This window comes from Lactuca virosa, chromosome 6, assembly GCF_052849685.1.
Source record: "Lactuca virosa cultivar CGN04683 chromosome 6, Lactuca_virosa_CGN04683_v6, whole genome shotgun sequence".
NCBI lineage: Eukaryota > Viridiplantae > Streptophyta > Magnoliopsida > Asterales > Asteraceae > Lactuca > Lactuca virosa.
In genome coordinates this window covers 272,729,097-272,743,218 of record NC_136431.1, presented here as the reverse complement: position 1 = coordinate 272,743,218, position 14,122 = coordinate 272,729,097, and the positions used below count along the sequence as shown (strand labels likewise).

The following is a 14,122-nucleotide window of genomic DNA, read 5'->3' as shown; positions in this document are numbered from 1 at the left end:
GACATCGGGAAAGTTGCAGACTTCGGAGATGCTCTCGAGGTCTTGAACATGAGCCAGGATTGTATAGCATCCCTTTCGCCGACACTTCTGGGCTTTGGCGCAGGAAATGATACGAAGGTTCGAACAGTCTTATCACTGAAACTAGTGAGGATCGTGTCGGAGGAATGGTTGAGACGAATCGCTTTCTCGAATCAAGGGACATCGGCACGATGGGAGGCTCAATCGTCCCATGCCGATTAGGACATCGAAGCTTTTCATGGAGACTGATATGAAATTGATGGGGAAAAAGGGATGATCGTCTCAGGTAAGAGTACCTCCTATAATACATGCTTTAAAGACAAAGAGCGGTAGGACTTTGATAAATTTGCTTAATTTGCGTGTTACCGATCTAAGATATACTTTGACAATGATAATCTTTAATCGAAATGTGATTGTTGCCATCACAGCTGAAACTGATATTACATATTTCGGAACCCTCGACCTAAGAATAGGTCTAAATTATCCTCACAGAATAGAATCTAGAAAAAAAATGTCTACGGAAAAGGGCTACTCAGAACATAAACATGAAAGTTATTCCTTAGACCAAAAAGGAAGAACGAGTAGAGTATTCCTTTATCAGCGACGGGTACTCCTCAAGTGAAACCTTAATTCGGCCAGCTGGCGTTCCACACCAAGCAGACGTCTCTCGTACCCTGACTGGCGTGCTCGGAGCTCTGTGACTTTGGCTTGGGTCGTAGCTAACTCTCGTTGCAGAGCTTCATTGTGCCTTGCAGCTCTCGCATGAGCAATCTCGAGGCGACGAATGCTATCTGTGATGGTGTCCGAATCTGCTTCGAGCTCCACAGTTCGCTGAAGGGTTGCCATACCTAGCTCCACATTGCGAGCCACACGACATATCAAGATTGGAAGAGCCTTGTCTGCGGGTCCTCCTTCGTTCAGATTGTAGAAGTTGCGGTTTTCGTTGTATGGGAGGGGTTGGTCTTGCTCGTGGCTCCACCTATTCAAACTCCCGACCCACATAGGCGTTGGACCTTGGAATCCAACTCGAGGGTTAGGATTTGGTATTGGGGTTACTTGAGGTATGTTCTCGACTTCGGGTTCTAAGTCAGTCTCTTCAGGAAATGGTTCAGCGAAGTCATCATCCAATGGAATTTCATGGTTTCCTTCTGGCTCTGGCTCGATCCATCCATCATCTCCTTGGTTGGGAAAGTACGGGTCGCCAGGAAGATGGAATCCAGCCATGCTATCTACGTGAGGTGATGGTAAAGGAATAGTTAATAGGCATCGAATCCTATAATACTTCCAATGTATTATAGCTACATGATTGATCTTTGAATAATAGATTCTTGGTAAGTTTCCGTCTTAGTCGTTATAGCATCCTAAAATACTCCTATAGTATTTTAATCCTTATGTTTGGCTCTAGAAATCCTCTGGTATCTAGGTAAGTTTTAGGCTTGCTGCAACACCACAGTCACTCCCATGCACATGTTGGTCATGTGTCGAGTAAATATAGTTGATCATGCTATATTGATCCTAGACATGATTACATAACTGCCCAGGTTTAACCGTGATGTCCAACATCCAAATACTTTTGTTTTGTTCTACTTATGACACGGATTCTGGTACTCGGGTATACTTATATACTTTGTTATAAAAATACTTATATTTTTGAAAGTATACCTTTAGTTTAGAGCACTTAGGCCCCTTAGTATTTATAGTTGTATACCATGTAAGGTTCGGTATACTTAGTTCGCTATAAACAACTGCTCTGATACCAATCTGTCACACCCCTAAACCGGAACGGCGGAAACGTTCGGGGGTGGTTGACGTCATGCGTAGTATCACAACAATTGTATCATAGCAAGCATAGTAAACATAACCAGACATTGAATACACATATATGAAAAAGGTTTACATTGTTGAATACATAGTTTTGTTCATATCAAAAGTAAAATGGAAAGACGTGACTCTAACGCTCCGACTTCTCCAAATTCTTGGAAGTACCTGTCTACTAATTCCCTGAGAATACAAGCAGTTTTGAAAGAATATTAGTATAAAGCTGGTGAGTTCATAAGCATTTAGTTTTGGTGGAAAAATGTTCTTTGATTCTTTTGAAGAGTGTTTCTCAAGAAAATCCTATATTTTCTTATGAAAGCATGTTTGAAAAACCTATTCCTTCCATGACTTCCCGGTTCGTACTAAATACGCACAATCCAAGGAGTCATGGAATGAATACGAACGTCCATTAGTAGAAAATAAACCATCAGTTTTAGAAATGTCAGTGTTATCCTGGGAGAATCCTATATTTTCCCTAAAAGCAGGTTATCTGTCCTAGAGGTAGAGATGCCAGTTTAGAAATCCCCGATTACTATTAGCATATATAAAAGTAGTTTTATTACTCAAAATAAAACAAATAAATATTAGAGTCCGTAAACCAAAGTTAGTTTATACTTATTTGCGAGTCGTATAACCATACTTGATATGACCGAGAGACCTTAATAACGTTCTTCAGGCGTTAAGCTAAATGACATTTGTTCACCCCAGGCGTGCCCGCCTAACTGTAGCTAGCACTTCAGGTGTGGGATTGTCAGTCCCGAATAGATCTATTCACAAATCTCACGCTCTCCCTCCAGGAGACTCTGGTTATACTAAAAGGATTTATCACTGTACACCTAAGAGTACATTATTGAAGTAGAGCCTCACAATTCTGTATAATCTAGTTTACGTGCTAAAAACAATATAAAACAATAATCATCCTTAAATAATTTGTATTTTATACTCCTTACAAAATATATAACATAAACTAAATCTGTCATTGTTTACATATATTCATTTATGAAATCTGAATTGGTAAGAGCTGCCTAGAGGGTTATCCCAAACTATACCCATTATAGTTTATTAGAGTTGATATGGAAAATGTTTTGTAAAAAACCTTTCTGAAAACCATGAAGTAGATTGCCAAAATAAAAGCTTCCCTTATGCTCGACATAATATAAAAGGGATAAAATATCGGAATATTTTATTAAACATGGAAATCGTTGAATTGTATTAATAAGTTTAAAACTTAATAAAATACTTTGAGTTTGGCTTGTATTCCCCCCCCCCCCCCCTAAAAACATTAAAAACACGGAAAATGTAGGGGTATGAACTCACCTGTAGTGAGTGGTTCTGACGTGTGGTTGGAAGAGGAGTGCAGAGTGTCAGGTGTAACCTTGAGCACACAATGATCCTAATAGACACATATAGACATGTATGTGTATGAATTTAGTGCATAGACGACTAAATAATAAGGGTAACACCCTTATTGGCTAGGAAACTCTAAGATTTATGCGATACAATCACATATGATTGCATAACTAGGGTATATGGCCACCCTATAGAGTTTACGGTCAAAGAGGTATGACCATTGGAGTTCACGGTCCAAGTGTTCACGGTCTTAGGTGTTTACGGTCTTAGTGTTTACGGTCCAATGACCTTACGGTCATGGAGTTCACGGTCTAAGGAGATTCAACCGTAAACTCATCAATCTTGCACAAATGATGGTTTTCAAGGGCTTCATTCAAAGGCATCGGATTCTAGGGACCATGCTTAGCCTTAGGAAGGGTAAAGGCTATAAGAACACCCTTTATAAGGGTTTACGGTCTATGAAGATTCATAGGGCCGTAAAATCTTTTGTTCAAGCAAAGAGTGATGATCTTAAGTCCAAAATGAAGGATTTTAACTCGATTCATGAAGGGGAAGATGATACTTACGGTTTTTGAAGGCAAAGAAGGTGTTTTCGGTCCAAAACACAACCGTGTTCTTGAGGATCTTTGATGATCTAGATAAAAGATGAAATCCTTGGATGAATCAAGAGTGAAACATGGATTTAGGAAGGATTAACACCCCAAAGGAAGGAGTCACTTACTTGTTTGAAGATTTGGAAGCAAAATCTTATGATTTTTGAGAGAGAAATCGGCTCCTATGCTTAAAAAATGAAAAAAAAATGGCTGAAATGATCAACCATTATATATATATATATATGGAGGAGTTTACGGTTACCCTGACCGTAAACTCAAGGTCTCGACCGTAAACTCCTTTTTGAGGAGGTTTACGGTTGCTAGGTAGTTTAGAATTTAAACTGACACTTCCAAATACTAATTCCTTTGATTCACTAGAGTTAGAATACTCAAAACAGGTTCCAAACAGTGATAACTGGAAGCAAAATGAGTCTAACACTGATAAATTTGAATGTTTACACAAGTTAGAAATTTCGGGTTGTCACAGAAACACATTGTTAAAATGAGTTGGTACTACATTTGCATGTCTCCATTTGGAGAATAGTTGATCTTTACTTCGAGGAACAGGGGCTTGACTATTGTATGTTTCAGGGACTCTCCCCCAAAAACTATGCAGATTGTCGCTAATGTGGATTGGATATTCTGTTACATCAATCCATGAATGAGCGAGTAACATCTCTTCTTCAGGAGACCAAACACGAGTCATTTTTAGTGATGATGTTTACAATAAGATGAAAAATAAGAAAGTTAAGAAAATTGAATTAAGAAGATTTGAATGGTGTGATGAATGAATAAGGATGATGGTATTTATGGTTGAAAATTGAGGGTTTAAGATTTGAATGGGTTGAAAATCGAGTTGCCTAATTTAACAAACCATATTTTACGTAGGATAATGTCTATCCTTTTTACTAACTTCGTTAGTATTCAGCCGTTAAAAACTGAATTTGTAAGGGCATTTTCGTCTTTTCAAACATAAAAGGACTGAATTCGTATTATTTGGTAAACCACAGGAACTATTTTTGTAATTTGTCATAAAATAATATAAATGTTAGAAAAAGAGGGGAAGAGTATTCGAACTTAGAAGCTCCTCCCCTCTGCCTAATCAACCAAAACTTTAGCAAATTAAGCTAAACCCAAACTTGTTTTATATTTTTGAAAACTAATTAACGAATGAAATTGAAAAATGTGATAGTCAATTTAAAATAAAACTAAGAACGTACAATGGAAATCACTTCCCAAAGTAAAAGCATGTATTCTTTTGTCGTTTATTTTATGATACCTTTACCATAGAACCGTTAGAAATTAGTTTGACCGATATCTTATTTCTGCATTTTCGAATAATTGGTATGGCTTTGTTGCCTAAATTATAAGCTTACTTTGGAACTGATTCTCATACAAATTGTCAAATTGATATAATAGCTTTCAATCGTTATGAAAAAAAAAACAACAAAAATATAAACCGCAGTTGAAAAAAAATCAAATTCAGTTGATGATTTCAGATTTACCACATTAAAATTCGACTAGTTTCAATTTGATTTACAAAGAAAATAGGCACCATCGACATCTTTCTCAATAGAATTTATCAAACCGCCAATATCTTGAGAAATTCGTCGAACGTTACACCGTCGGCACCACCGTCTATTCCGCCCAATCCAAGCATCGCTTTAATTTCATCGTCATTAACCTCAAATCCCGCCGAACTGAGATAACTCGTAAGATCTCCGTACCCTACCTTTCCGTCACCGTCTCTGTCCATAGACTTAAACACATCCGCCATCACGCCGCCGCTGCCGCTGTAATCACTTTTCAACACTTTCTCAAACTCATCGTACTCAACGTAACCGTCCTTATTAGAATCAGCAACCGTCATCATCGTAGCGATGACCTCGTCGTCGGCGTCTGCATAAGATGTTTTCAGATCTTCACGGCTGATCTTTCCGTCATGATCGGTGTCGAGGACCTCAAATGCAGAGCGTAGGTCTGAGATATTCCTCGCCGGCCATAGGGATAGGGAAGTTCCGGTTGGACACATAGTAATAGTAGCGTTGATTTTGTTTGTGAAAATAAATAGAAGGGGTTTTAGGAAATAAGACGCAAACGGCGCTCAATGACTTTTCTTCTCCGGAAAAAATGGAGATTCGTTAGGCATTTATAGGCGGGATTTCGGCGTTTTGAGGGGTCGGATCCCTGGCTGTCCAAAAAAGAATTGCTTTTATATAGAGCATTTCGTAAGTTCTTATAAAGTTTTTGCCATTTAATTAGTATTTTATAAGATTAATATTATTTGAATGAAATATCTCCATTTTAATTTATTCATTAGAACACTTTTGTATAGGCACACATTATTTTACTTTTAAATTTAGATCATATATCCGCAACAATACTTGAACATCAACTTTTAGTAAATGGTCATATATCCATCAAGATCTGATGCCGATAGACCAACAATTTTTTGTTAGAGTTCAAAAATTTTAGGGTGCGTTTAGTTGCGGAAAAATGGACCGTTTTCCGGAAAAAATTTCCAAGAAAAATGAGAATTTTAAAAACGCGTTTAGTTCGTCTATTTTTCTAAATTTTTCACGGAAAATGAAAATTTTTCTTTTTCTAAAATTACAAAGAAGTTGGAAAATTTTGGAAAACCGATAATCATTGTTTTCCGCATTTTTCTAATTCCAAAATTTTTCTAAAATATAAACACTCACTCCCACCCCATCCACTTCTACCTACCCTCACCTTAACACCCCCAACCCACCACACCCCTACCTACCTACTTACACTCACTCTCAAGCCCACCCTCACACACACACGCACACACCAACCCTAAAACACACACACACACACACCCACAAACACACACACACACACCAACCCCCACAAACACACCCACACCCACACACACACACACACACACCAACCCCCACAAACACACACACACACACACCTACAAACACAGACACCAACCCCTACAAACACACACACACCAACCCTCACAAACGCACACACACACACCCACAAACACACACACACACACACACACCAACCCCCACACCCACAAACAAACACACACACACACACACACCAACCCCCACACCCACACCCACACCCACAAACAAACACACACATACCAACCCTCACAAACACACACACACCCACACCCACACCCACCCCACCCCCACAAACACACACACCTACAAACAAACATACACACACAGACCAACCCCAACAAACACACCCACAAACTTACACCCACCCCCACCCCACACCCACCCAACACCACTACCACAATCACCGACCTACCATCACCATCACCACCACCGCCGCCGCCATCACCACCACCACCACAATTGCTGTCGCCACCACCACCGCATGTCCCCTGCCGCTGCCCCCACCACCGCCACCGTCCCCACGCCCACCCTACCACCGCTACCGTTTTCTAAAAATGAAAACCGATAGAAAAATACACATCTAAACACGTTTTCTAATTTTCTAAAACTGAAAATGAAAATTGAATAAGTTTTAACTAAACGCGTTTTCTAAATTTTCCAATGAAAACCGAAAACGGAAAACGAAAACTGAAAAGGGAAAACGAAAAACAGAAAATGAAAATTGTTTTTCCGTAACTAAACGCAACCTTAGTATTTGAAAATAGGAAAATCTTCAAAACGGTCTTTATATTTTAATTTCATTTCGTAATATTGTTTTTCACAATTAATCCTAAAAAACTTATAACTATTTATACATATGAGTTTTTATCCGGTAACAAATCAACAATCAGTCAGAGATAATATATAAGGGCCTTTTTATATATACGGTCAAAATTGAAAGGTATATTTAGAAAAAAAAATGTATTTTTATTTAATATTATTTTATTATCTTAATATATTTTTCTGTCGGACAAATTATATAATCTTAATTTATTCTTATGATATTATCTGGCAAAGAATATTCATTCTGAAAATAATTGTTTTTGTAATTTTTTTGTGGAAGTCTATTTTTTTCTTCAAAATTATTGTTTTTATAACTTTCTACAAAGTAGGTATTTGTTTGACAATGTTTTTTATTCTTTTTTTTTTGAAGAAATCTTTTATAACTTTTAGAATATTTTTATTTTTAATTTATCGAAAAGATAAATAAGATAATATCACTTGTCAATCAAAATTATGATTCTATTTAAAATTATGAACCGTAGTTTCTACGAGTTTAAACATAATTACTATAATAAAAACAAGATTAAAAATACTTTTAAATTTTGATTATATTTATGAAAAAATCCTTATTTTCTATCATAATCGGTTGGTGACTTGTTGATCGGGATAACATCCCAAATGTGTAAACAATTGCATGTTTTTTGGATTTAATTGTTAAAAGAAAATATTATAAATTAATTGAATACGCTGTCAAAATATAAGGAATCTCCAAATGTGTAAACAATTGCATGTTTTTTGGGTTTAATTGTTAAAAGAAAATATTATAAATTAATTGAATATGCTGTCAAAATATAAGGAATAAAGATTTCACATTGAAATTTGATATATAGATAGAAGTGATCATAAAAAATAAAATACTTAATCGGAATTATCAAATATTTTGTTTTTTGAAAAAATATATCTTTCTCCGAGATGGACGGTTTCAAACATTCCATAATCCATACTAACTTTTTTGTTACATTAGAAATATTTTTTCTTAGAAAAAATTACATCCCAAAATGAAATTCCAAACATAAAATTTTGGTTTCTCGGAAAAAAAAAACTATTATGGAATTTCAAGAAATGATTAGTTTTTTTTGAAATTTATCAAAAAGTTAAATAATGATAACAAATGAGAACTAGATATGATACAAGAGCTTAAAATATGTCGTTTGAATGAAAAACGAATAACATTAGACATTTTGAATATTCTAAAATTTCAAAAACAAGTATGTAATTATATATAACATGAATTTTAGGGAGCCTTATCTACAGTGAAGTTTTGGCTTTTCGAATTTTGCCACACAGCTTTGTCTTTTGTTCACTTTTAATTCTTCCGTTTTTGTCACTTCAGAATTTAGCCACACCAATTTTGGAAGTTGGCAATTTGGTCATTGCTCTGAATCACCGCCTTTCTCCTCTAATTACAATATCCACCGCCTCATCTGTTTAACTAATACAGCAGTCGAACATTCTCCATCTTCATTTTTTTGGCATGAGGTTGTCGACGAAGATGAACGGCGATTACAGGTCGTCACCGGCCTTCACCGCCGATTCTAGCAATCTGCAATTACTTCTTTGAAAGAAAGCCTTCCCTTTTTCCGACAAACGACCTATTCCTTATCTCTCTTCTCTCCTCCTTCATTCTCCTTCTGTCCCGTCGGCCACTCACCACTGTTTCGTTTCTCTATTAACTCCGACGTATATCATCGATGCTGTAGTAGCCCTTCACGAAAGGAAATCCCAAAACCAGGTATGTCAATCTAAGCTATTTCTAAAACTCTAATTTCCATCTGCTCCATTTTTCTTTTGATAGACCCGTCTCTTGTACAACTACTCGATTTCCCATCGTCGCCTTCGACTTTTCTCCACCGACGACGTCTTGGATGAAAGTTCTTCTCCATTTTCGATTTTAGGTATTTGCTTTTGCTTGCTTATGCTTCCGGTTGTTACAAAAAGACTTCAGGTATGTCTTTGCCCTAGCACCAACCCTACCTCTAACTGTGCTCAATCCTGCTTTCTCTTCGACCACCATCGCAGCACTACACCAGGCTGTCTTTGTTGTCACACCACATCAGCATAGGCCAAAATTTGTTGTGTGTATTTTTAACCGGTGTTTTTCTTCCCTGCAGATGAAATTGATTGTAGATGGATGGAGAAAGAGAGATTGGTATGAATACTCTCCGTCACTGCCACTTCGTTGACACCTCAATATTTGGGTGTTGTCTGCGATTCTCAATTTGTCGTCTCCGGTGAAGTCTGTAATTTTCAGATGTCGATACTTCCTAGGGATTTTGATTCTCTCCATAAACCTCCGTTTCATGTCTCCTCTATCAATCAAAGCAGGTGATTCTAACTTCAACTTGGTTATTCTGTATAGGTTTTTACATGATTATTAATCAAAGCTACATCTTCATTTTAATCTTCTTTTTCTGAAGAAATTCAATCATTTACAACTACTATAAAGCAGGTAGGATGGAGAGTGCATTCCAAGTATTCGATGAAATGCTTCACATAGGTGTTTCTCCTACTGCGAAGACATTTTATATGATGGTAAGTGGGATTTTTGATGGAGAGTATTGAGATTGAGTTGGACCATGATATTTTCAATGATTTAATCATCGGGTGTTGTAAGAAGGAGAATGTACTCATGGATGCAGAAACCAAATGGTGGAGAATATTGAGTTTCTACTTTGTAATATACTTTTCACTATCATTCTTTTTGTTCTTTGTTCTTCTATATAACTATCAAATATTTAACATCAACATACTATTTTTAATATCTACCTGATGTGTTATACGACTTGGGCACTGGTGTTGAAATCTTTTCCCCATAGCACATCAATTTTGCCAAGGTTAGTACATGACCAATCATTATTCAATAATATATAGTAACCTAAATTGACCAATTTTAAAAACATGCTTCTCATTATTGATCAGGGTATGTTTGTGGTTGCTCCAAAACCAACAAGATAACCAATTTTATTCTCCAGTTGGTTTCAATTGTTTATTCATCAATGCAATGAAAGGTACAGTTAAGTTTTGAATTTACATCATCTATCCTTGTGGTTATATGCATTTTTAACAAGGAAACCAACAACATTAGCAAAAAATGACCGGTTTCACCCAATAACCATTTCAGTAATTAATTTACTTTTATGTGTATTGTTATTGCCTTAGCTATCTTTTAGATAGCAGAGAACGCATGAAACTGCAACCGGTGGAGCAGCCGGTCCAAAAAACAAGTGGGTGGTGCCCACAGGTGTAAAGGTATTCATTATTGACTAGATTATATGGAAATTAATATGTATAATAATTTTGACCAAACTACCTTCATTGTATATATATTGAAATAAATAATTACAAATTCAATCATTATATATATTGACAAAATTTTGTATAAATTTGACTTCTCTCTGGAGCTTTCAGTTGTGTTTTAATTTCATAATTTTTATCCATAGAAAAATGATGTTGATAATTAATATTCGGCTATATTGACACTTATGCAAGGTTGAGGAGGGCATAGAGGTGTCGAAAAGTAGAAAGGGTGTTTGTCTACAGGCAATGAAGAATGAACATTCTTTATCAAGGAAGCATACATAAGAGCTGAGATTATCAGATGATGTGGAAGACATGAAGTCAAAACTCAGAGAACTTGATTCATTGCTTGCTTTCACAGGTCAACATTGTTTTGCTGTTCTTCATGCTTGTATTTATTTGGATTCAATGGTATTCGACCATGTTTGGTTCGGCCTTTAAGAATGGAATGAGTTTTCATCATAACTTTATATATTTATGTAAAATTTTATGATATTTTTTTGCAGAAAAAGCTTAGAAATAATCAAAACACAAGAACAAAATGACAGATGAGATTCCAATTCCTAACATATGTCATAGATAGTAACACTAATCAACATGCCATTTTAAACACTTAATCAACAACATACTTTACAAAGAAATACCTTCCAATCCCCGCAATGCGGGGGGAATCTTCCCTAGTTCAAGTAACAATTGTTTTAGAGAAAATGTTTTGTTTTTCACTGCAATCTGTTACAGAAATTAAAGAAATATAGAAAGTGGGAAATTGATACGATATAAGAGCTAAAAATGTGACATTTGATTAAAATGGGTGACATTTGATATTTCGATAAGACCATTTTCGGACATGGATAAAGAATGGCTGAGAACATTGACAAAGAGAGTTTTTTTTAAACGTGTTTGCTGTAACGATAAAAAAAAAGACATTATATATTTTAAAGTAAATTACACGAATGATCATTATGGTTTGAGGTAATTTGCATAATTTTTTTTTAACTCGGACAGTTCTTTTTAACTCGGACAGTTCTTACGATAGGTTTTTGTTGCATATTTGGTCCCTGACAGAAGTAAATATATATATATATATATATATATATATATATATATATATATATATATATATATATATACTATTTTGTCCTTAATAATTTCTTTTTAATTTTCTATTATCTTTTTATATATTTATATATATTAGATGATCCTACCACCTTTTCCCTTTGCTTCATCTCCTTCTAGTTTTCTCCGGCCAGATTCTCAAATCCTATGTCGACACCGGACCTCAGTGCTCGTCTAAGCTTAATTCTCGTTGGATCTAAAAGATTGTCGAAGTTTAACAACCACAACACTTCCCCTCATTTCCTTTTATTTTTCTTGTTGGTCGGACTCTCTCTCTCTCTCTCTCTCTCTATATATATATATATATATATATATATATATATATATATATATATATATATATATATATATATATATAGTTGGATTAGGTGTCTAAGTCCATAACTATTTTGATATGTACTTGACCCGATTGTGAGCATGGTCATTTTGGGTTGCCTTTACCATAGCAACTGATAACTGATAGGATGGACTAAGGAGAAAAAAGATTAATTATGATTTATTAATATATTATATGAATAATATATTAAGAGAGAAATCATATTGTTTAATTAATATTAGTCAAGAATTAATTATGTGGCTAAAAGACATTGATTAAATAAAGGGGACTAGAACTGTCAATTGTGTGATAGTTGAATATTGGGCTAGTGGACTCCATAGAAGTTGGAGTGGACGAAATCTATGGGGAAACCCATTAGAATTCGTCCAAGGCTTCTAAGGAGGGAGTCCATGGGCTGCTTAGGGCCTAAGCAGTCAAATTAGGGTTTCCTAGTTGAAAACCCTAATAGCCTACCTATATAAGGAACCCCTACGACCCCAAAAACATGGTGAAGTAATCCCTAAGGGTTCTTGGATGTTTTTGGTGCTCCTCCTCCTTCTCCTAGGTCATCTTGTTGTTCATGGTGTTTGTGACTCCATTAGAGGTGCAACATTTGAGGCACTAAGCTTTCAAAGGTCAACATCAAAAGGAATTGAGATTGTTATTGCTACATAAAAATCAAGGTAAGATCTAAACCCTATTCTTATGTTAATATCGTTCATCATATGCTAGATCTAGGGTTTATGAGCTTTGGATGATTATTGCATGTATATTAGACAAACTAGATCCAAAGCTTTAGGGTTCGCATATACACTGTCACACCCCCAAAACCGAAACGGCGAAAACGTTCGGGGGCGGAGGACGTCATGTTTAGTATCACAACACATGTATCATAGTAATCAAAGTAACACACAACCATTGCATTAATATTAAAGTGCTTACAAAGCATGCGATTCAGAAAAGTTAAACTCCAAAAGTAAATAACAAAACAAGACATGAAGCTACTATGCTCCATCTTCTGAATCTTAGCGAGCGTACCTGTCTACTAGTTTCCTGAGAATACAAGTTATTTTGAAAGAGTAGATCAACATTTAAGCTGGTGAGTTCATAAGTATTTTAGTGATGTAAAATATGTTGTAAGTTATTTTAGAAAAGTTCGCCTGTTCCTCCAGAAAATCCTATATTTTCTTATGTGATGAATGGTAAGTAACATGACTCTACAATCCTTTCTATGAGTACTAAATGGATACAAGTTATATACAATTTAGAGTAAACAGACAATCGATTGTGTGAATCTGCCCTAAGCCCACAACCAAACAAGGAACAGGGAATGAGGCGGAAGTCACATATCCCATTGTTCGTTAGATCTTTACTGTACATAACCCTGATGGATTCATTTGGTACTCACAGAGTTAACTGTAATAGTTCCTTTATTTGATGAAAACATTCGTTAAGAAAAACCCTTATTTCCTTTAGTAAAAATGGTAACCACAATAGTTCCTTCTATAATCACTTAGTTTATACTAGCTATATACAATCTAATATCGAACGGGTAGTTAATTGTGTGAATCTGCCCTAAGCCCACAACCAAACAAGGAACATGAAGTAAGGCGTAAAGCACACATCCAACTATCTATTGGATATTAATTATATATAACCCTGATGTATAAACTAAGGTATTATAGAATTAACCACTAAAGGTCCGTTAAGTTATACTGGTTTAATAAAATGGATTAAACCCTTCTACTGATAAGTTTCTAGTTTAGTCTACTATATGTTCTATCTGAAAAGTATGTTTTTGTACTAGAAAACGATGTACTGAATTTGTATGTTATGACCTGACCTATATATGGTACCCCTTATGATTACTTGGTGTATACGGAATATATATAGCTAAGATCGAATAG

The 14,122-nt window shown here is 35.7% G+C and overlaps 1 long non-coding RNA gene and 1 pseudogene across 1 annotated transcript; one reads left to right on the top strand and one right to left on the bottom strand.

Moving 5' to 3' along the window:
* Positions 1 to 5,244: 5,244 nt before the first annotated feature.
* On the bottom strand, positions 5,245 to 5,967 carry LOC145120248 (calcium-binding protein CP1 pseudogene; annotated as a pseudogene).
* Positions 5,968 to 9,816: 3,849 nt separating this feature from the next.
* On the top strand, positions 9,817 to 11,225 carry LOC145118556 (uncharacterized). The gene is made up of 4 exons (XR_013713353.1): positions 9,817 to 10,320; positions 10,406 to 10,494; positions 10,646 to 10,735; positions 10,976 to 11,225. It is a non-coding gene; the product is annotated as an uncharacterized LOC145118556 (long non-coding RNA).
* Positions 11,226 to 14,122: the final 2,897 nt, after the last annotated feature.